At 33.1% G+C, this 24,650-nt stretch overlaps 1 protein-coding gene and 1 long non-coding RNA gene across 2 annotated transcripts in view; one reads left to right on the plus strand and one right to left on the minus strand.

Moving 5' to 3' along the window:
• Positions 1-24,650, minus strand: part of Cap (Cbl-associated protein) — a 491,821-nt gene that overhangs the window by 257,283 nt on the left and 209,888 nt on the right. The window lies entirely within an intron of this gene.
• Positions 6,396-7,536, plus strand: LOC139996866 (uncharacterized). The gene is made up of 3 exons (XR_011802428.1): positions 6,396-6,455; positions 6,521-6,628; positions 6,764-7,536. It is a non-coding gene; the product is annotated as an uncharacterized lncRNA (long non-coding RNA).

Consider the following 24,650-nt stretch of genomic DNA (forward strand, 5'->3'; position numbering starts at 1 on the left):
TTTCAGGATGTTTTATTGTTTTAAAAATTGCTATAATTATCCTATATTTTTGCATACTATTTGCATTCAGTGCATTTTTACAACTTTAACTCTCCTACGACTTTTCAGTCGTATTATTCAAAATAATATTTCTGTCTTTTGAATAACGAATTTTCTTGAATGTAAGAAAAATATGAAAGAATCATTATCAATATGCATGATTCTCCGTTTCAATTGTACGATATATTGTGGTTTTCCCAAAGTATTAGAAGTTCTTTTTCCAATTGAAACAAAAGCAAGATCGCAATTTTAAGAGTTTAAGACTTAAATTTTGCATAAATGCATAAAAATTTCCACTCTATTTATAACTCAATATTTTAATTCACAATAATTGTTCCGACTTTTTATAATTTCGAGAACGTGTAATTGAGGTCGTTTATTTAGATTACTACGATAATGGTTGGAGATGACAGCAAATGATATTCTACGTGCAGTGATTCAGTTGCTACCTTTGATACGTTCATTATGATCTAATTTATCTGATTTAATTATGAAGCAGGCATTTTCGGTAATTAAATTATAACATAATTGAACCACATACGTAATTGTTTTCACAAAATATTCTAATGAAACAAAAAGGGTAGTTTATGTATTTGCTTTGATTATTAATGACAATAATGTTAAACAATACTTGAAAAAGTAGTTAATATAAGAAAAGCTGCTTTTCATTGTAATATTAGCAATTATTGTATATTAAAACCTCCATTGTTCATTTTAAACTGCTACAAGTATAATACACTTTGCTGAAAGCATAAACTAAAGTTCACAAAGATAGGAGCAAAATAAAAACAAGAAAAATGCAAAATAAAGGCAAAAATACCTGTTTCGTAAACAAAAAATGCATAAAAGAAATAAAATTGAAAAATCATTTCATAACGAGCGTAATTACAGTATTTAGCGTAATTACAGTAATTACAGTATTTATACAGTAATTACAATATTTAAAAAAAAGGAGAAAATGATACAGTCTTGAGTTACTTAAATTTTAAATATTTTAAGATTCGAATCACTACTTAATATCAGTTTTTTAAATTCATTAAAAATATGAAAGAAAAAATATTAAATAAATACTTATATATCGTTTATCTGTATTAGATTTGAAAGATTTAGATAACTTTTTAAACGAAACATCTTACATTCTTTAAAGAGGTTCGCGAGTTTTTACAATGTCCCTCGTGTGCGTAAGTATACTTATTTATTTATGAAAAAATTCTATGAATAAATAGATCCAAATATTTTGTATACTTGTTCATATTATATGCAATCTGTAAATATATACAGATTTGACAAATTAATTATTCATATAAGTACTATAATTTTTCAATTATTATTTAAATACATTTTATTAATGACAAAAATCTGTGCCTGTATCTTCTACTGAATCAAATTTTTAATTATTCATTTTAAGAAGCATGTGTGAACTTATTATTTTAGTCCACATAATTATTGAATATCTATTACAATTTCGCAACAGTCTCAGTGAAAATGAACATTGAATGGAAGATTTTAGTGGCATTTCCGTATAATCTTTAAGCTATTAAAGGTATTGGAACAAGATTTAAAAACTACTATGATATAATCTCTTTCTAATAATTTATATATAATATATTTTCTACTTATCTAGTTAGTTTTTTAAATGTCTTAAACTTAATTATTTGAAACAAATATAACAAAATAAACAAAACTGTTTCTTTGATAGTTTAGAGTTTTTATTTTTTAGGTAATTTAAATTGCAAGTTGAGAATTATAAATGATTGAGCACAGGATGGAGTTACGGAAATGAACAGTTGTCGTAGCGTAGGAATTTAAAAATGTATGCAAAATAATCGTTTTGTTTTAATAACTGATTCACTATTTCTAAAAAACTTTTCTGATACAAATGCACGATACTTTCGGTTCATTGTGCCATCATTACTGAAATTATCGACAGGTACCCAAAAAAATACAAGGAAAGAACTCATGAAAAAAAGACTAAAGAGAAAATACCCCACTGACCTTCTAAAGGAATAAAATAGACAAACTGGAAGATGGTATTCCGATGGGCGTAGCCATCCACATATTATTTAGCAATAAAGCTAGAAAAATTTACCGAATGCCCAACTGGACAAACTGTAAAGTGCAAATTAAATAATAAAAAAAAAAAAATTACTGAAATGACATCATATAAACTATCCTTTCTCTTAAACTCCACAGCACGATCGTATATACATATATGGACATTCCCGTGGTGGGGATAAGGCTCTTAGCGACAGAAAATGTTTCAAGCAAGGCACATCAATCGATTTGTTGGGCTTCGTCGTGCAGTCTCCCTTATATCTGGAATCTGCAACACGATCATGCTTGTAACTGAATTCTACTTTAACATGTAAATCTACATTTATTTAAACAACATTTTTTACTCTATATTTACTTTAGTTAAATTGAGAAGGATTATAAAAAATAGTATGGTTTATATCCCTTTACCTTCTATGGTAAAGATGGCGAACGTGACATTAAATTCAACAAATCGATTGCAGCGATATGAATCGTGGGAAATTTGTAAAGCACACTAATCGATATTTCGGAGTAAAATCATGAAATTCCTGGGCACGACCCTCTGTAATATTCGTAAACTATAAACGTCTTACAGTGCATTATTTTCACAAGCACTTTTACATTTAACTTTAGTTATTCATATGACATGTATTGATGATCGGCTGTGAGCGAGCGTACGTAAAATGGCATAACGTCGATAGGTTTAAATAGCAATAATTTGCATATTAAGATGAAGTAGGAAATGATTTTTTACGTAATTATATAAAGAAAAGTGTTCTGAAAGCATTCTAATCTGTTTCCATAGGGGACTATTAGGTTGTCCGAAAAGTTTCTTTCGTTTTATAAAGAAAGAATAGACGTACAATGTTTTTTATTTTATATTAGTTTATTGAATTTTACACGAACATAATAATAGAAATAGAACGAAATAGATCATACCTAATTCAATAAAATAACATAAAACAGAAATTGCTTTTCATCTATTATCACCTTATGAAAAGAAAGAAACTTTTCGGACAACCTAATATTTAGGACTCGAAAGAGATGCCTTGGCAAGTGTAAAGAATTTTAATAATTTTCTGTGCTTCATTAAGCTTTATATTTTTAATCCATTACGTACAATGACTTTAGTTGAAATTATCGCTCCTTAACGAAGAACAATATTTTTTATAGTATTATTTTCGAAGAAAATATTATCTCTTAAGACAGTAATTATCTTTCATAAGGCTAAGAATATTATAATTTCTATGAAAGAACATTAAAAATATGTTTGACAAAGTTACGATAAATTTTCTTTATTAACTCGGGAAAACGAGTTTGCTTTTCGGCACTGAACTGTTTCGGGGCTAAAGTTACTTTAAACGTCCATCTACCAACATTGTCTTCTGGCATTTTGCCACTATTTCTAATCTCCATCGAGTATCACGCTTGCTTGAAACGAGATAAAACTTCGGAAATAAGGCAAATATTTTAAGCCAAGTCCTATGTATTGAAAACACTAAGCATAAGCTTTATCTTTATTGAAAAGGGCGGTCGAAACTTTTGCCAATAAGTTTTAACTTGCTTAAACATGCAACTTTGTGACTTACGTCTGGTTGATTTAGTATGAATTAACTGTTCTGTTTTATGAAACTTAATACAGAGTTTTATATGTAACGCATACTCGGAAACACTGCAATTAATAAATCTTCAGAAGGTCAAATCGAAATTCTTTCTTTCTTATTAATATGTCGTAGTCGTATCTAGTAGTAAATAATTAACTACAATGTAAATATTAAATATTTCCTGTTCAGAAATACCTTTATATCACTAAATATATGGTAAAAATAGATTAATAAAATTTATATATTAAATAATTCCTTTCCAAATATTCGTTCTTATCGCTACATACATATGATAATTACAATCGTGTAATTGTTGATATACATACAAAGAAATATAAATAGTGAACATTGGAACTGCTTTAAAATTAGTTTATTTTGTATAAATGTTGTTACAATTTGGAAAAAGATAAGTCTCTCAACCAGTTTTATTATATTTTAATCCGGTATAAATTTATATCGTATATTAGAACAAACTTATTTGTGCAATAAAATTATTTCAAACAACTTAATTAATTACCTTATTCTATAAATATAATATTACATAATATAAATTCTATATCTAATATAATATTCATGACGTTTAGTTAGATAAATATAAGGGAGGAGGCAATAAGGTGATACCGCCATAAGATTGAGAAAATGTAAAAAGCGTGATAGGTAAACGAGATGTAAAACCGAAAACTCGTCCAAAGCCGAAAGGCACGAACTAAGTAAAAAAAAAAAAGAAAATAAAATATAATATTCATAACGCAAAAACTAAAAGATACAACGTTGAAACATGGTTATTCCGTAATTATATTATCTTCTAATAATAAAAACAGAATTATATCAATATAATTACTAATGTAATTACAAATAGATGTAATTATTACTAATCATACGTTACGAAATGAGGGTTCGAGTAATTTGAAGAATGCAGGTGGAAACCGGATGTTCTACATCCGTAACAAATAATTCAATTTAAATTATATGTAATCCAAACGCAATATGAAAACTAAAATACCGAAAATTTGAATATGTTATTATTTAACGATTATAATATAAGGACTCCACGGAGAAAGGGAGCAATGACATATATGAACATTTCTCAGAAAACGAAAATTTATTTTTCAATATATAGGATGTTCGGCTACACACAAAAATATTTAAGGGGTTTTCTTGAAATTATTGGCAATTAAAAATGAACGGAAATACCCCCCTGTGCGAATAAATCTTCTTACACGGAGGAAAATAGGTCAGCGTAAATAACGGGGTGCACTGCGATTCTCAAATCAAACGATAAATGTGCAGCAGCGTTCTTGTTCATTCTTGTAATGAAGTTTGCTGGCATACAGGCATATAACCCAATAAGCTGTAAAAATGAAGAGTGCTCTCTATACCTCAATTTCTTATATCTTAAAATTCAAAAAATTTTTATTCAAATTAATGCAACATGACCAGTGATAAAGAGCACACGCAAGGCATACGAAATTGAGAATTAACGTTGAACTCAAGGTCGTTGAAATCGTCATTCTTCCTTTTCCTGTGAATCTTTCATATAATGTACTGATAATAATATTTATAATATTTATAAAAACAGAGAAGGTCTGTTCATAGGTATGTATGTGCTTGTGTCCGAGGTAATCTGGAAAACTATTTAAATGATTTGATAATTCTTTCACATTGAAAAGTACATTTTCTGCAGGATACAGGGTACATTTTATTACGCTTACTTACAGGAAACCGAGCAACGATTATAGATATGACCAAGCAGGCCTCTATTGTATGGTTGCGTTTCGCTTGACTGTCAGTCGATGGTCACTTCCTAGAAATATCTTTCGAATACTATTTACTATGTTGATTTTTATAACAAATAATAGTGAGTCTTAAATCATGACACTACTTGTGGGGAGTAAGCACGAAACATTCAGTTGGCGCAATGGAAACGGTCGCACATTGGAATAGAGAGGGAGAGGCAATGTTGCCTCTTAGCGTTACGACGCTGTAAAGTTGCTTTGCGTCGCACTGAAGATGCTTTCGAGATGTCTCGAGTTATAGCGATTACCAGATCGTGCAATAGTTCTAACAACCGTGAATATTTAACAAGTTGGTCGCCGCTTCACCCATATCTATGTGACGGGTATACTTTCGTGGGAGCCCGTCACTCAAGTATGGGTGACGCTCTTGTTCCAGTTAATTATATATAGGATATACAACATAAAAGTATTAAAAACACATACCATATTTTTTATTAATTTATATTCTGGATAAAATATTACATTATGCTATATCGTATGGTATTCTATCTAGACTTCGTCATCACTACTTTCCTCGCTTTCAAATATATTTTCACGCTGTTTACTGAACATTTTGAGGATGAAAAAATCACTGATGTACGTCTCACAAGTATGCTTTTCGACTAAATGAAAGATCTGGGATATCTGCCATGAGATCTCTCGGAATACTCTAGCCGGAAAGTGTATCGACGGTCGGATTTGGGCCCCGCAGGAAACTTAGCCGAATTACGCTGGGCGATCAACGTGCTGAAACGGGGATCGCTCTCTGACCACTGGCAAGTGCGAACCCGACACTAAAAGATAGTCTCAGTTATCATTTTGAGTCAAGGTAACAGAGTATTCTCAGGTTTAACGAAGCTGAAGGAAAAGGGGAAGATTGTTTATGAAAAGACGAAAGATAGATAGTAGCCTCAGCTAGAGAAACTAGCGACAGACACTCTAAGATTTACGGACGATAGAATTCGAACTTCTCAGACTCGAAATAGAAAAATCAGGGCTAAACGTAAGTACTCAAAGAAATAACGAACAACGAGAACGTCCTACTACAATTAGTCCTAATACAAACAGACTGCGCAATTACGAAATACTGCACCACTACGCAGTAACAGTAGATTAGCATTCAACCGTTACGATCAAAGTATCAACAATTATTTCATCTGAATGATATTCAAATATGTAAAATGCATAAAATATGTAATAAATATATGATTCTCTCATTGGTGTATATATATATATATATATATATATATATATATATATATATATATATATATATATATATATATATATATATATATGTAAATTCGATAGAATATAAAACATCAACCGACGGTTTGACTTTCCCTGTGTTTACTACGACACCTATGTCGGTCGAACAATATAAATAGAGAAGGACGGAGACTTAGCAGAGAGAATAGAACAGGATTTCAAGAAGCGAAGATTAAACAAAGAAAAAGAAAAGCAAGTTAAAAAAAGTTAGAAAGAGAAAGAGAAGAGAAATTAGAAGCGAAGAGTTTTGAGGAGATACGGAAGAAGAATTAGAAAATCGATTCTTGAGTTTTCACGAATCGATCGCCTAATTTCCAAAATATTACACCATTACATAAATATATATATATATGCAGACCCCAAAAACTCTGAAAATCAATACATATCAATTTCTACCAGTAACAGAACTAAAAATGTAATTTATGCAAAAGTATTATAATATCAAAAAATAAAGGGAGAAAAATATTACTCTGGACTATCTCATCCTACACTACAACAAATTTTCTGCTACTAAATCAAACTTTAATATTAATTCCATATAATAAAATATAACTTAAAACATTACAATTGCTGAAATTTTTTAAACAAATGGATCTGTGGTGCGACTTTATGTAACCAATAAGAAGAAAAAAAATTGAGCGACATAATTATTTTAGTAATTTTCTTTTAATTCACCTATATATAATACACAAAATTTTAATGTTTAGTTATTAAGAAATCGTATTATCTGCAATAATTTTTTAATGAAACCGTATCAGACACAAGCAAATTCAGCGAAAACTTTACATAAAAGTTAAAATGAAGATAAAATGTCATCGACGAGTGTGTATGTATCCTCGAAAAATTTTAATAAAATTTTGTTAGTACTTGATATACATTACGTAAAATGTAGCATGAGATTTGTCTAAAAGGAGGATAATTTGTAGGGCAAAAATATAAAAATTAAACAAAATATTGATAAATATAAAAATTGGATAAAGTATTGCGGAGATAATAAAAAGGACAATTTTGTTTGAATAATCACTACCTATTAACGACAATTATCTAAACATACGCTTTGAAACTGCATTGACATTTTACGTAACACGGTTCTAGAAAACTTTTATCTTTGAAATCTCATGCGCGAACGCCCAAACATACTGTTCGATCGAACACACCACAGATTCGTGACGTGAACTGTGAAAATTTCCAATGACCTCGTGATGTACATATGTGATTAGCGAATAACAGTAACTCTCAGCATTATATTCGATGTAGGTGCGGCGCGACGCAAAGTAAATGGGTGCGGTTTACGTGAGTTAGATCAGCATTAACATAGTAAGCGATTTTGAAGTTTTGTTTATCCTTATATTCTAATGAGCAGAACACACGATATTTTAATCAGTTTAAGTTATATTTATTTCAGCTCAAAGCGTAATCAATGTGTTATATATGATAACATTTTAAAGATAAAGAAAATTTTAATCAAAATACGCGACCGCGTCTCTCCGCGAACGGTCGTAACACTACAGTCTACGAGAAAACAAGTGTTGTAAGTTATTGTAAATATATATATTATAGAACTGTAGACTACAGTTTTATTATAAAACAAACATCCCTATTATTCCACAAGAAATAAGGGGATCGACCTGTTCGTGGTGTCGATTATTATAATCGTAACGGGAATTTATGACTCCCGTTGACGCGCTTCAACGCGATCGCGTCTCCCCGCGACTGGACGAAAATACAGCAAGTGCTTATAAATTTATGAAAAATGTGGACGCACAAAAGTAGAGAAAATGCATATAATGCCTCAAAACATATAAAATATTAAAAGTATGATATTCATTGTTATAATATTTAGTAGGCGAAACGAACCTCCTGCGGAAAAATGCCACAATGTACGTGGTATATAAAAAGTAAGTGTAAAAACCACCGTGGAGTAATTCTACATCAATGAAAATTTGTAAAACAAAAAATTCGTGCGAAATTGTCTTTGAGCATGATTTTCAAAATCAAAAATTTTTTTATTGGAACGTATTCAACTCATCAATGAAACGAAATTACAAAATATCTCGTGATATATTAGGTTGACAACTAAGTGATTGCGGATTTTGTCAATACCACCTAATGACAAAATTTGCAATCACTTAGTTGCCAACCCAATACGTCCCGAAATGGACCAATCGCATATTAGTATTAGGTTATCCGAAAAGTTTCTTTCGTTTTATGAGTAAATAATAGATGCGCGCCGTTTTTTTGTTTTATGTTATTTTGTCAAATTACGTACAATCCATTTTGTTCCGTTGAGATAATTGTCGAGATAATTTGAAAAAAACGCGACATTTCACATACTTGGTTTCACGTTCGTATATATTCTAATGAGCAGAACACACGATATTTTAATCAGTTTAAGTTATATTTATTTCAGCTCAAAGCGTAATCAATGTGTTATATATGATAACATTTTAAAGATAAAGAAAATTTTAATCAAAATACTATCAGTACTTTCTATTTTACCATATTACCATTGTTATGAATAGACCTCCACATATACTTTCTCAATTTTTGGAAGGGAATAGAAACGTCATTATTTTACAAATGTTAGTCTAAATATTGAAACACAGCCTGGCATATCAAGCCGCTAAACATCTGAGAGGGTACTACTCTCGGAAATCTTAAAGAGTTGTCATATGTATACAGTAAATTCCTTGAACCATTCCCACTATACTATAGACACTATAGGCATTATAGACACTATAGACTATTACTGTAGAATTTCGACATTTTCATTGTATATAAGAAACTGATAAATGACGCTTCTTAGACAGAGCGTGATGAAAAATGTAAAAAAGTAAGAGAGAGAGAGAGAGAGAGAGAGAGAGAGAGAGAGAATCAATCAAGACAGTATAAAAACAGGCAAATAAAGGAAAACACGTGGTCAAGAGAATTATAATTATATTTAGCTATATGTTGCATTTTCTTCTTGATTGAAATACATTCCTCATTATATTTTAAAGTACGTTGTCACCATTCACGAATCCACGTGATAGTGGCTGAATGTGGTTACTGCAAAAATATTAAAATATAAGGCAAGAAAGAAAAGTGAAACACGTGACAAATGCCAGTATCGTTCCGAACAAATAAAATAGAATAGAAAGAATAGAAAAAAACGGAAGGATGGATAGTACAACAATGTCATTAAGTAAGGTAGAGCCATTAATAGATAAAAACTATCAAGTATGGCTGTTGAAAGTAGGTGTAACCTTGAGAAACCACAAACTCTTTAAGGAAGTTATAGAAAATGATAAACCTGCACAAAATTCTGAGGATGTTACTCAAGAAAATAAAAATGGCCTCGTCTGAGAAGTAAAAAATAATGAGGCGTTCGAAATTATTATAATAATCGAACAGGTTGGATTGTGTTTAGCGCAAAAAAGATATGAAGCGATTTAAAATATATTTATGTGGGGGAAGCTGAAGAGGTCAAATAACAGATATAGAGTTAGAGCTAAAAGGTATTACAAAGGGAAGTCCTGAACTGCAATGAAATATATAATCCGTGCAGAGAATGCTGCTCAAAGGAGCACATTTCTGGGTAAAGTAATACAACCTGAGAAATAGCATGCCATGTAATCCGGGACGTACGTATAAAATTTGAAAGGATGTAGTATAGAGAACTCAAAGCATAATCATCTTAGAAGACATATAATAAATCTTATTACGAAGAAGAGAATCGTATGAAAGTTAGCAATAATAATTACTATTACGAAGCGAATTCAACTAATGAAAAACACACAATATGAAAAGACATATTCCTCGCGTGAAACCCGGCATAAACCAAAGCAAGAGATTGCTTTTACAGAACTGACAAAAGAGATGGTACATTAGGAAATAGATCTAATAAAAGAAGAGGAGGCACAAGAATTAGAGGAGAATTTAGCAATAGCAAGCAACAAATAAATATGGCTATTCAAGCCCACAAAGGATTTGCTTTTCATGCATTTGTATATTTTAGGATATATACTGAGAAGGATAACAACTCTTGACACCCTGAACAAATATGGATTGTGAATTCTGACACATCATCACACATGTCACTGAATGCTATATGCTTGACGAATATCGAACACTACTCGACCAAAGTGAATCTAGCACAGACAGTGCTATCTAAATGCCATTAGTATCTAAAGGCAGAAATGCCATACATGCAGATATGCCAATAATGAATGAATATAGAAATACATACATCAAAGGAGTACTGCATATTTCAAGCTTACGTACCAATCTGCTATCGGTAAGGTACCTAACAAAAATTGGCAATGAAGTTACCTTTTCAGGGAACTCAATAAAAATAACAGAATCAGAGAAAGAATTAAGACTTGATAAAGAAGAGAATAGAGGTTATACACTAGAAGCCAGGTTAAGGAATGATAATAAATCACACCTGTCTTCTGTGAAAGTAGTCTTAGACGAAAAGGGGTATATCCTGGTGAGATCAGACATAGGGAATATTAGAGGTGTAAAAGTTGATATGATGTCATTATATGCGAGGAACACTCGGAAAAGATGAGAAGGAAAGAGATCGTAAGAGGACTCAATTACTCAGTAGAAAAACTAGATATATTGAGAAAATATTGAGAAAAGTATCTAAACTTCCACACATTACATTATATGAAAATATATCATATGCCGTTGGATCTTATACGCGTAGCCTTATGTGGGCTAATGCCAGTAAAATCTCTTAATGATAGTCGGTACATGTTTGTGCTAATAAATGATTATAGTAAATATGTATATTTTGTGCATATTTTTCTAATAAACAAAGATCAGGCAATAGGTAGATTTAAGGAATATATGAGTAGGTATGAGTGCATGTTAAATAAAAGAATAATACCCATAAAATCTGACAATGGCAGAGGATTTATAAATACCGAGTTTCAAGCGTTGCTTAGGAGCAAAGGAATACGATACGAAAAGACTGCTCCATACAATCCCGAAAGCAATGAACAGAATCGTGTTAGATAAAGTAAAAGCGATGTTAATTGATAACAAACTTCCTAGGGTGTTAGGTAATAGGTTCTGGGCGGAAACCGCCGCTACAAAAACATCCATATGTCCAATAGAAGGAGCTACGGTAACTTCAATAGTGGAATGGGAAGAAAAGGTAACCGACTGCAACCCGCATTAATTCTCTGCACTGCGAATTTTATTTCAACTTCGTTACCAGCAGCTCCCAACGCTTTTAAGTGTTTTATTTGAAATTTACTTTAACTAAAAAAATAAGACGATTTAAATAAATAAAGGAAGAAACAAATTCGCTTAAATACCAGTTTTATTCACACTATTGTTGTATTTTGTAATTTTTAAGCGTATGATATATCTTGAAACAATTTCTAGGATGCAATCTTAGTTTTCTTTTGCACGTTTCATGAAAAAAGGTGCTCATGAAAGAATGTCGAGTGGGACTCGACAAAGGAGCTCCGGAGATAAAAACTGATGTCGAGTTACACTCGACATAGGAGTGCAAAGGGTTAAGGTACAACGTATTATTATATACCAAAGAATTGTAGAAATAAATTTGAACTAGTATCAAAAAGGACAAGATTTATTGGAAGTTCTGACGAGGATGCCGAATATATGATATACAGATAGTGCTACGATATATGCAGCTCGTTCGGTTTAATACAGTTTAACAAAGGTATTATAGGATTACAGCTATTAAGAAGAAATGTAGAGCAAGATGACCTAAATAATGTTATATATGTAAGTAAAAGAAATAAGGTAAAAGAAGGGAATAGAGCAATTAATAATGAAGAATATGTATGTTGAAGTAGGTCTCACTTCTAACAAAACTACATCTTCTACAGAACAATACAGTGTTTGGTTTTCTTAGTCTTGCGAAAGCTGCAACTAGCGACGAACGCGGCGCGTTTGTCACGTAAAATTCGTGATAAAAAAGGAAGAGCTGAGCCATAGCTTAACTTGACTGTCCTTTTATATTTTTATATGCTTTTATTCACAAAAGTGATCAAATACAATATTACAATGAAGTAGCGAAGTTAAAAAGTATTAAAATAGTTGTTCAAATCGCGGACAAGACTGTACCCAAGACTAGTCTCGTGGTCCAATGCTGGCAGTTTTTATATGTTGAGTTTGTAGGAGTTGAAGGGCAAGGAGAGGATCCTGAGTGCCCTATGACGTGAATTTGAATATGGTCGCTGTCACACGTTCCTCGACCCTGGCACAACACGATTCTCTTTCCAGCGCAGTTAGTAGTTAGTACCGCAGAAAGATCGCCGACATACAGACAATGTGGACGATAAAGAACAAATACTGACAAACCGAAAGGGTCGGAAAACTTCAATAGACCTAACGGCCATCAATATATTTCGGGAGCGCAGTCGTCGATGTTCGGTTAGCCACCGGAGAGTCAAGAGTCAAGAGTCGTTAATCGACAGTTGTCATATCACACTATTGCATTAAGTTCACATTAAATAATCATTCTTCATATCATAATAAATAAATAATCATCCATTTTCTGTTTAATCCATTGTAATAAAGCCACCTATCAATAAATTATCATATAGAATAGAAACCATTGGAAATCCTAATCTCTAACATTTCTGAATAAAGAAATTTTATAGTATTGGGTTGGCAACTATGTGATCGTGGATGTTGTCATTAGGTGGTAATGCATACAATACATTCATCCACGCGTTTGCTCTCTCTATTCCGAGATAAAACCTCAACAATATGGAAAGTTAAATTAACGAGGGTAATACAGGGAGCAGAAAATACTAACCAGAAGCAGAAGAGTTTCAAGAAAATATAAAACGCGGACGCAAACTAGGATGGCCGAATAAGTCACACGAGAAAAACATGACGGTTTGCTAATGGCAAGAGAAATGCGCTTAAGAGAAGAAGACGTTTCGAAAGATTAGAAAAGTGAAATGAGTAAACGAATGTTATCAATACACAGGAGACATTACTAGCAAACAACTATGTGGCAGCGATGGAATCAGAGATCGTGTCTCACCAAGATGAGACAGCACACGATATGGAGATTAGTGGAGCACGAAAAAGAGATAGAAACGATAGAAAGCAAATGGGTGTATAGTCAGAAACATTCGCAAGAAGGAAATATAAAGCACAAAGCAAGATTACTCGCAGTGGGACGTAACTAGAAATCGGAATAAATTACGGGGAATCATTCGCTCCTGTCAAACGATTGGACACATGCTCGCTCTAACAGCGATTAATCGAATGAAAATCAAGCAATCTAACGTCAAATCGGCATACTTATACAGAAATATAAAAGACAGAGTATATATGGAACAACCACTACGATTTATAACCGACAGTAACAAAGTATGCGAGCTAGTAAAACGCACATATGGATTGCCTTAATCTGGATACTATTGGATATTATATAACACAATTTGAAGGAGAATCGTGTGCATATAAATTAAGGAACAGAAGCAGCCGATCGTTGGAATATATGTGACTGACTTGTTATAGCAACAGAACTCACATCAAAATTGAAATAGGACTTTGAGTTAACGGAATCGGAAGAAAATAATTCCTTAAATATAAAAATTATAAAAAATAAGGATGTGATATAATTATCGGAAATATCATACTTAGAAAAAATTTTAAGGAAATACCGCCTAGAAAATTGCAATCCAGTAAAATACCCAGTAAGAAAATGTGCCCATGCCAAGATTTAGATGCATATGAGGTTCGCCGAAGCTGGATAAGACCGAATATCAAAAGTTACTGAGACTACTAATCTACTGAATTGGCAACTAAGTGATCGCGGAATTTGTCAATACCACCTAATAACAAAAATGAAATTAATTACCTATACTATTTAGCCGAGTTTACTTCTAACGACAATATAATTATCCAGGCTGCATTGATAAGTTTTAAAAGGTTCATCTTTATTTATCGTATCAAAATAATAGCTACAAATAACAACTATAAAATAATACATAAATTTATTATGAACACTAATTTGTGAAATTGTTAATTATGATAAATATTTATAACCTACATAACTCATTCTTGAATTAAATTCAGGATAGGATAGCTTGATTTATTTCAAGGTTAGATCAAGTTAGGCTGGATTAAATTATTTCGAGGGAGGCATGTGTTGAAGTATGAAACAAATTTTTCATTCAATAACAAGTAAATATTACGAGATATATCGACTTTATCACAAAATTGACACCCTTTCGTACTCTATATTTAATAATCAATAACTTTGTAAACAATAACCAGCAAGGGTTAAAACATTTTGCGGGTTACTTAGAAAAGCGTCCTTGAACATATGTGAAATCACTGGTTTCCCCCAAAATAAATATTCACCACATAAATTATGTTTCATCATATAAAAACAGTTATTCAAATAGATAATTCAGATATTCAAAAAAATCGGATACCTCGTGTCATGGTTAATTCAAATAATCAAAATTCTACTGTATTTGTTTTTTTCGTTCAGTCGCGGGGAGACGCGATCGCGTTGTAGCGCGTCAACAGGAGTCGTAAATTCCTGTTACGATTATAATAATCGACACCACGAACAGGTCGATCCCCTTATTTCTTGTGGGATAATAGGGGTGTTTGTTTTGTAATAAAACTGTAGTCTACAGTTCTATAATATATATATTTACAATAACTTACAACACTTGTTTTCGCGTAGACTATAGTGATGACGATATCCTGTTATTGGATCAGGAGTCGATTGACTTGGTCGTGACGGAAAGTACAGTAGTAGACTACTCGAATGTTAGAGAATAGAACAGTATTTGACTCGCCTTGCTATGTTGAAGAACGATATTTGATTTGACTGACCGAAGATAGGACGAACAGTTTTCTTGAGTAAAAGCTTGAAAAACCTTCCTCCAAAAGCGATAAGACATAACAATAATTTACAACACAATAATAAGAATCGGCTACTTTCCTAAACCATGAAAAATAGCCCAAATCATAATGTTACCTAAACCAGGCAAAGACCCACACCAAACATCATTCTATAGACCAATTTCACTACTTCCCGTGCTCTCCAAAATACTAGAAAAAATAACATACGCCGACTAAAACCAATAATAGAGAAGGAAAAATTAATACCAGATCACCAATTCGGATTCAGAAACAAACATTCCACTATACAGCAAATGCACAGACTTGTCAATGAAATAAGAACAACACTCGAAAACAAACAATATTGCACAGCCCTCTTCATGGACATAGAAAAAGCTTTCGATAAAATAAACCACGAAAGACTATTACAAACAATCAAGAAACAATTCCCGGAGCAAATGCACCAATTAATAAAATCATATCTAAGCAACAGAACCTTCGTAATAAAAATCAAAGACGCATACTCAGAAGTCAAAGACATCAAGGCAGGGGTCCCGCAAGGAAGCGTCTTAGGACCAATACTATACACACTCTACTCGGCCAACATACCAACAACTACAAATAGCGAAATATTGACATTCGCGGACGACACAGCTGTACTAGTCAGGCACACTAACCCAGCAACAGCAGTCGCAACATTACAAAAACATATCACAAAAATAGAAAAGTGGCTGCAAGCTAAACAAATCAAAGCTAACCCTAACAAATGCAACCACATCACATTCACACTGCGAAAACAGATACCACCAAACATCTTCCTGAATGGCACGCAAATAATACAAACTAGGCAAGTCAAATACCTAGGGCTACACATAGATTCACAACTCACATGGAAACACCACATCAAATCAATAATAGACAAAATACAGACAGCAAGGAGACAAATGCACTGGCTAACAAGTCGAAAATCCAAATTAAGCACTGAAAACAAATTACGAATATATAAATCAATCATAAAACCAATCTGGACATACGGAATCCCGCTATGGGGAACAGCAGCAATGAGCCATATAACCAAAATCGAAACCATGCAAGCAAAAATTCTTAGAACGATAGTAAACGCCCCATGGTACGTTAGAAACGAGGACATTCGGAAAGACCTGGGAATATCAACGGTCAAGGAGGAGATTAGCAGACTCGCAAGAAGGTACAGAGATAGAATAGAAACGCACCCGAACCGGCTGGCAGCGGCAACGGTCAACAAATCAAACATAGAGAGAAGACTAAAAAGGAAACACCCAACAGACCTCACAAAGGATATAACCTAGCAAACACGACGATGGTACCCCGCTGGGGGTAGCCACCCACATGCTATATTTTATTTTTGTTTTTCTTTTTTATTCACTTCCACCTAGATATAATACTTTACCAAATATCCTTCTGGACAAATTGTAAAAAAAAAATCCAAATAAATAATTAAAAAAAAAATGTCTAAACATCTTCATTGCATACCTTCGATATTCCTAACCCATTTGCATCCAAGCGCGGATTAATCCGCGCGCTGCGACTACTTTTTTTTATTTCCATTTTAATCTAAATAATTTTTTTTTAAATAAATAATTTTTACTTTTTTCCTCTGTTATAAAGAATGTAAGATGCGATGTTTGCGAATGTAACATTAACTACCAATCGTTTTCAACAGTAAATTTTCGATAAACTCCATGAAAAATTCGGATGTCATTTACTGCACCTACGACCGACTGCGCGCGGTGATAGGGACCGGTCCTTTTAAATAGGGCTATTATGATGCAAATGAGCTAAGGACCCATCATAAATTTTAACATTTTGTACAGTTAAGGTCCTCAAGACCATCCAAGTATATTTTAAGTTGAAACGGTCATTGTGGTTATTGTTCATTCCGGGAAAGTACGGGAAATATGGCTTTCCCCACGTTTTGTACCTTTTCCGAGCGACCATCATTCGGAGACGGCTAGTAACCTTCCTTACCCATCAACCTTTTGCCTTATCCCCTATTAGCAGCGATGACCGTTGCCCCCCACTTTCCTAACGAAAATTGTCATGAACGAATCCGCTTATCCCGTACCCTTAGACACACCCATCGCTAGTTTTCCTCTGCGGCGGCGTCACCGTCACCGAATTTCACTTGCTTTGCATTTTGTGATCAGTTACCATCTTCACTTGTATTGCGTAGGACGTTCAGTCAAAGTTTAACTTATTGTCTATCAGTCGACGTCTTAACTGTTATCTCCAAAAGTTATATTCTACGAGCAGAAGTTGTTAGAATATAAAGTGTATTCTTAAACTGTTAACTCAGTGCTGTAACCAATTAATCGGTCGAATATTTTTGGCTCTTCGAGGCGGATTCATGTGCACTAAACCATCAAGTGATACAGTGTACACACCAGTGACACAGCAGTGAATCTCACAGTGTCACGTAACTCCGCCGTTATCATTAACGCAGCAACTCCCAACAACCAGAGGGTCAACCTCGGGAAGGAAACATCTTCCGCTGCACAGTAACGAGCAACGCCGTTACTTATAGCCGGAACAACGTCAATATCACAACTACAAGGTGAGCTCGTTAAATTTATCGAAATCCACCATGGCCGATAGTCAAAAAGAGCGCATTAAACAGTGGGAACGGAAACAAAAAATATTCAAAACAGAATTAGAAGGATTTAAAGCGGCTCTCGATATCTATAAGGAGGAGAGATCTGTAATCGCCATTCAATATTATTTAGAAGACATAGAGAAAGAATTTCTGACTTTTACGGAAACTCAATACGAATTGGACGATATAGAACATAGTCAAATAATGCAGGAACATATTAAACTAAAACAGGAGTTCTATAACTGTAAAGAAAAGGCATTATACCTAGTTAATAAAGAATACAGGCAAATAAAACAGCCATTAAAAAAAAAGAAACCAAGGTTTAATAGCGGATGGGGCCTTCATGACACATGGGGCATCATGGAACCATCGGAAACAATATCCAATACGGCTAAAGCCGTGGATGAACATTTAGAATCATTGTTTAATGTAGCTCCTTTGCAGCGAACGTCATATGAAGATTTACAATCTTATGCAACAAAGATAAAAACTCACTATAACGCCTTGAAAGCGTTCGAACAACCGACCAGGGAAACAATACTACTGCATTTATTCGCGTCGAAGTTAGACCACGAGACAAGGATAAACTGGAAGTTTATGACAAAATATGCATCCTTCCTACAAGTCGATGAGCTTATAGAGTTTTTATTTCACCGCCGCACTAGTTTAGAATATTTAGAATCAGTAGAAACGAACCCCATCGAGTCGGTGTATGCGCCATTTTGTCCATTTTGCAATGAAAAACATAAAATTTGGAAATGCCGCGTCTTCCAGCAAAAATCCATCAGAGAACGCGTCATAGCCGTCTTTGAGTTATCAGTGTGCACCAACTGCCTGATCAGAGGACACGTAGTTCAGAATTGCACCGCCGTATCATTATGTGATGTATGCGGAAAACGACACCATACATTGTTGCATAGATCCGACATTTGAATCAAGATTCGGGACATCACTAGCAACCCAACATACGTTAGACCTCTGACACCTTTCTGGACACCTTTCTCGACACCTCTCTTAACACCTCCGCGTATCCGAAGAGTTCCATTAAAACAATTGAGGCATCACCAACACGATAATCTTCAAGCCCATCACCCAGGCAGAGGAGACAATGACGGCGACGGTCAACCACTTCAAAAAGGACTGAATCAAACCACATTTCGTTGTCGAGTATTGCTAGAGACCGGTACCAGCATAAATTTAATTTAATTTTATTGATCATTACTTGATCAACACTTAATGAAAGAGATAAAACATGTTCAGTGAGGTGTGGCAACGTATTAAATGTAAAAAAAATGTTATAATTACTAAATTGTATCGATTTACAGTAAAACTTACATTAATTATAATAAAATCTGTACTCACTAGAAATGCATATTAATTGCACTAATTATCTAAATTATGCTAGTTGTAAAAACTGAAAATAACATGATAATGAAAAAGACTGATATCAACAAAGTTATAGTAAAGCATAAAACGTCATTCCTTCCTTTTGACCTTTCTGTGTTTCTTTTAGTTCGATACAACATTTGCGAAATTATGTGTATAATATATATAACTTATCAGTGAACATATTTTAAAATTACCCTGTTGCATATTGCATGATGATCTATATGATTTTCCACTCGTTGTTACAATTCAATTACACTATTTATTAGGAATGAGTTAATTAAATTCATTTAATCATTCTCACAAGGAGACGTGTATAAAATTATATTTTATATCAAATGTATAATAATTAAATATTTGTTTATTCCCTTTAGTGAAAACTATAATACCATATATCTTAAATTCTACTTTTGTAATGTCTCTGTGTTTCATAATAAGTAGGTAAGGGCCAAATTCAGCATGCAAAAACTGTTTTCTATTTTTGATGCATGTGTGATGCTTTGATTACAAAAGAATAAAAACTCAGATTGAAATAACACAATGTAATTATACAGATTAACTATTAAATTGTATCAATAATCTTTGGATTTTACTTTTTTACGCCTTCCCTTCATATACGTGTCCCCCCCCCCCCCCCAGGAAAGAACGGTAATTTATGACGTAGAAAATCGATTCTCCATTTTCCGCTAATTGTCCATTCTCCATTAACTGTTATTGTGTTTAATTTAAATATTTCTAAAATAAACTCAATTTTCTAGAATCAATTTACCCTAGGGATTTACGTTATTACATATATATATATATATATATATATATATGTCGAGTTAACATTGGTGTTAGGGGCGTGTAACGAATCTTCATTTGGATTAGCCATCGTTGTTATACGATATAGATGATATTTACTGGTACAAATATGATTATTACAGAATTTGACAAGTAACCGTGGCGATTAAATACTCGAGATGCTGATGATAATGATCTTAGATTCAATAACGAATCCACGGTAGACGGGATAGCAAATGCGCTTTCTTCCAAAGTCTAAGTCGAACTCAACTTACTTGTTCACAATTCAAGTGGAACTGCACTTATATACTCTGTACCTCTCTGTACCTCTCGAGTCAACTATATTTTTAAGGAGAGCTATACAACTACTCCATACCTTTGTTACGGTAAAAACGTCCATCCCATGACCGTGGCTACGTTCAGCGACCAATTGTGTCACCTCGGGCCTAAGCGCATTGTCAAAAGTCTCAGGCAAACATAATCGGATTAAATCAGAAACAACTACTTCTAAGTTTCATTATTTAAGTACAGCTATAATAAAAGGTTTAGGCTAAAGTATTGGGGATCTTCCCACAAATTCCAAAAGAAAGGCCCCGATGTTCTTTCATCTTTTGTTCATTCATATATATGTAAGATCGTAAATCTTGGGGATAATTCAGGTGATCGATTCTAAAGTCTGAAAATCGAGTTTTATTGTGAAAGTAGTTAGATAAAATACAAAAATAAACAACAATGGATATCCGTCTATAACAGTAAATAACAATAAATTACATAGACGCGAAATAACAAGTTCTATACAATGTTTACCTGAAAATCGAGAATCGATTTTCAACGTCCTGAGCTACCGATCTTTCTTCGTCAGTCTTCAAAATTTTAAATGGTTATTCTGTGCTCCTGTCTGTCTCTGATGTTGCTCTCTGTCCGTCCGTTTGGGAAAACAGTGTCTCTCAAAAAATGGTTGTCTGTAAAACCCTAAGAGGGTTGCTCTGTCCGTGAGACAAAAAGTCGTGCTACCCGTAAAACAAAAAGAGTTCCTATCCCACGTGAACTCTAGGGAGTTTACATATAATATATATATATATATATATATATATATATATATATATATATATGTTTGAATTAGGTTTAGTTCATTTCTTAAAAAGCATATACTGCTTGTTATAGAAGAAAGGAAGAAATTTAAAAGAAACAAATTGCCTTGGTCGCATCGAAAAGCCCAACATTATGAAAATACCACAAACGTTTCACTTATGTAATTTCGTTATGTAATTACGAAGGAATTTACAGGAAAGAAATCAGAGGCTTGCGACATCCAAGCAACAAATGCTTTCTCCTCGAGCGTAAAGCTAAACATGACGTGACATGGGCAGGAGAAGTCTTTTGTAATTAAACGATTGTGAGAACGTACCTCTCCGCGACCGCGTCTCTCCGCGAACGGTCGTAACACATTGTGCGTCTATTATTTCCTTATAAAATGAAAGAAACTTTTCGGACAACCTAATAGTTTGGCGGTCGTTGAGATATGGAGTTAGTCTGGCCTGGGAAAAGTGAAGAAAGAGCTTAGTACATTTATTCTCGCACGGCTAAAATTATATTATATAATGAGGAAAACACCAATTCAGCTGTTAGTTGAAGTCACTAAAGTGTTTCCACTAACAAATACCACGGGTATGTTTTTTTGCTTGCAGTCATATACAGAACTCAATTTCATTTTCACATGCTTGAAATTTAGTCACATGATAGTTCATTGTATATATTAATAAAAAAAGAAAAAAGAAAAAGAAAAAAAAATTAGTGTAGCTGTCTTCTTGAACCTCCAAACACAAGTCAGACTTGCCAAACGTACTAATTGGCGAATACTGAAGTCTATTGTTGAATAAACAGAGATGATTCGCGCTCTACTTGCCTAATTGTCTTCTTTTTTTAAATTTTTAACGCTATAAAGATAACTTATTACAAGTATCAAATTTGAAATCAATAAGTCTCGATTCTTTCTCACGATCTAAGATTAGCATGAGAGTACATGTATTACCGAAATTATTTATAAATACTGTAAACATCAATTTACTATTTTTTGTAATTATGCGAAAGCTATCTTAGTAATTTCAAAATAATGTACAGACGACAGTACTTAAAAAATGCCGTGAATCTTATGGGCAGACTGCAGATATTTATGCATTTACAGGAAATTTATATTTTTTTTTTTCATATTTTCATTTTTTTTTTCATATTTTCATTTTTTTTTTTCATATTGAACGTAAGAAAAGCGAGAATTTACGTCTCTTGCTGACGCGTTTTCCTCGCGACCGCGTCTCTCCGCGAACGGTCGTAACACTACAGTCTACGAGAAAACAAGTGTTGTAAGTTATTGTAAATATATATATTATAGAACTGTAGACTACAGTTTTATTATAAAACAAACATCCCTATTATTCCACAAGAAATAAGGGGATCGACCTGTTCGTGGTGTCGATTATTATAATCGTAACGGGAATTTATGACTCCCGTTGACGCGCTTCAACGCGATCGCGTCTCCCCGCGACTGGACGAAAATACAGCAAGTGCTTATAAATTTATGAAAAATGTGGACGCACAAAAGTAGAGAAAATGCATATAATGCCTCAAAACATATAAAATATTAAAAGTATGATATTCATTGTTATAATATTTAGTAGGCGAAACGAACCTCCTGCGGAAAAATGCCACAATGTACGTGGTATATAAAAAGTAAGTGTAAAAACCACCGTGGAGTAATTCTACATCAATGAAAATTTGTAAAACAAAAAATTCGTGCGAAATTGTCTTTGAGCATGATTTTCAAAATCAAAAATTTTTTTATTGGAACGTATTCAACTCATCAATGAAACGAAATTACAAAATATCTCGTGATATATTAGGTTGACAACTAAGTGATTGCGGATTTTGTCAATACCACCTAATGACAAAATTTGCAATCACTTAGTTGCCAACCCAATACGTCCCGAAATGGACCAATCGCATATTAGTATTAGGTTATCCGAAAAGTTTCTTTCGTTTTATGAGTAAATAATAGATGCGCGCCGTTTTTTTGTTTTATGTTATTTTGTCAAATTACGTACAATCCATTTTGTTCCGTTGAGATAATTGTCGAGATAATTTGAAAAAAACGCGACATTTCACATACTTGGTTTCACGTTTGTATATATTCTAATGAGCAGAACACACGATATTTTAATCAGTTTAAGTTATATTTATTTCAGCTCAAAGCGTAATCAATGTGTTATATATGATAACATTTTAAAGATAAAGAAAATTTTAATCAAAATACTATCAGTACTTTCTATTTTACCATATTACCATTGTTATGAATAGACCTCCACATATACTTTCTCAATTTTTGGAAGGGAATAGAAACGTCATTATTTTACAAATGTTAGTCTAAATATTGAAACACAGCCTGGCATATCAAGCCGCTAAACATCTGAGAGGGTACTACTCTCGGAAATCTTAAAGAGTTGTCATATGTATACAGTAAATTCCTTGAACCATTCCCACTATACTATAGACACTATAGGCATTATAGACACTATAGACTATTACTGTAGAATTTCGACATTTTCATTGTATATAAGAAACTGATAAATGACGCTTCTTAGACAGAGCGTGATGAAAAATGTAAAAAAGTAAGAGAGAGAGAGAGAGAGAGAGAGAGAGAGAGAGAGAGAATCAATCAAGACAGTATAAAAACAGGCAAATAAAGGAAAACACGTGGTCAAGAGAATTATAATTATATTTAGCTATATGTTGCATTTTCTTCTTGATTGAAATACATTCCTCATTATATTTTAAAGTACGTTGTCACCATTCACGAATCCACGTGATAGTGGCTGAATGTGGTTACTGCAAAAATATTAAAATATAAGGCAAGAAAGAAAAGTGAAACACGTGACAAATGCCAGTATCGTTCCGAACAAATAAAATAGAATAGAAAGAATAGAAAAAAACGGAAGGATGGATAGTACAACAATGTCATTAAGTAAGGTAGAGCCATTAATAGATAAAAACTATCAAGTATGGCTGTTGAAAGTAGGTGTAACCTTGAGAAACCACAAACTCTTTAAGGAAGTTATAGAAAATGATAAACCTGCACAAAATTCTGAGGATGTTACTCAAGAAAATAAAAATGGCCTCGTCTGAGAAGTAAAAAATAATGAGGCGTTCGAAATTATTATAATAATCGAACAGGTTGGATTGTGTTTAGCGCAAAAAAGATATGAAGCGATTTAAAATATATTTATGTGGGGG

Source organism: Bombus fervidus, chromosome 19 (assembly GCF_041682495.2).
Source record: "Bombus fervidus isolate BK054 chromosome 19, iyBomFerv1, whole genome shotgun sequence".
NCBI classification, from domain to species: domain Eukaryota; kingdom Metazoa; phylum Arthropoda; class Insecta; order Hymenoptera; family Apidae; genus Bombus; species Bombus fervidus.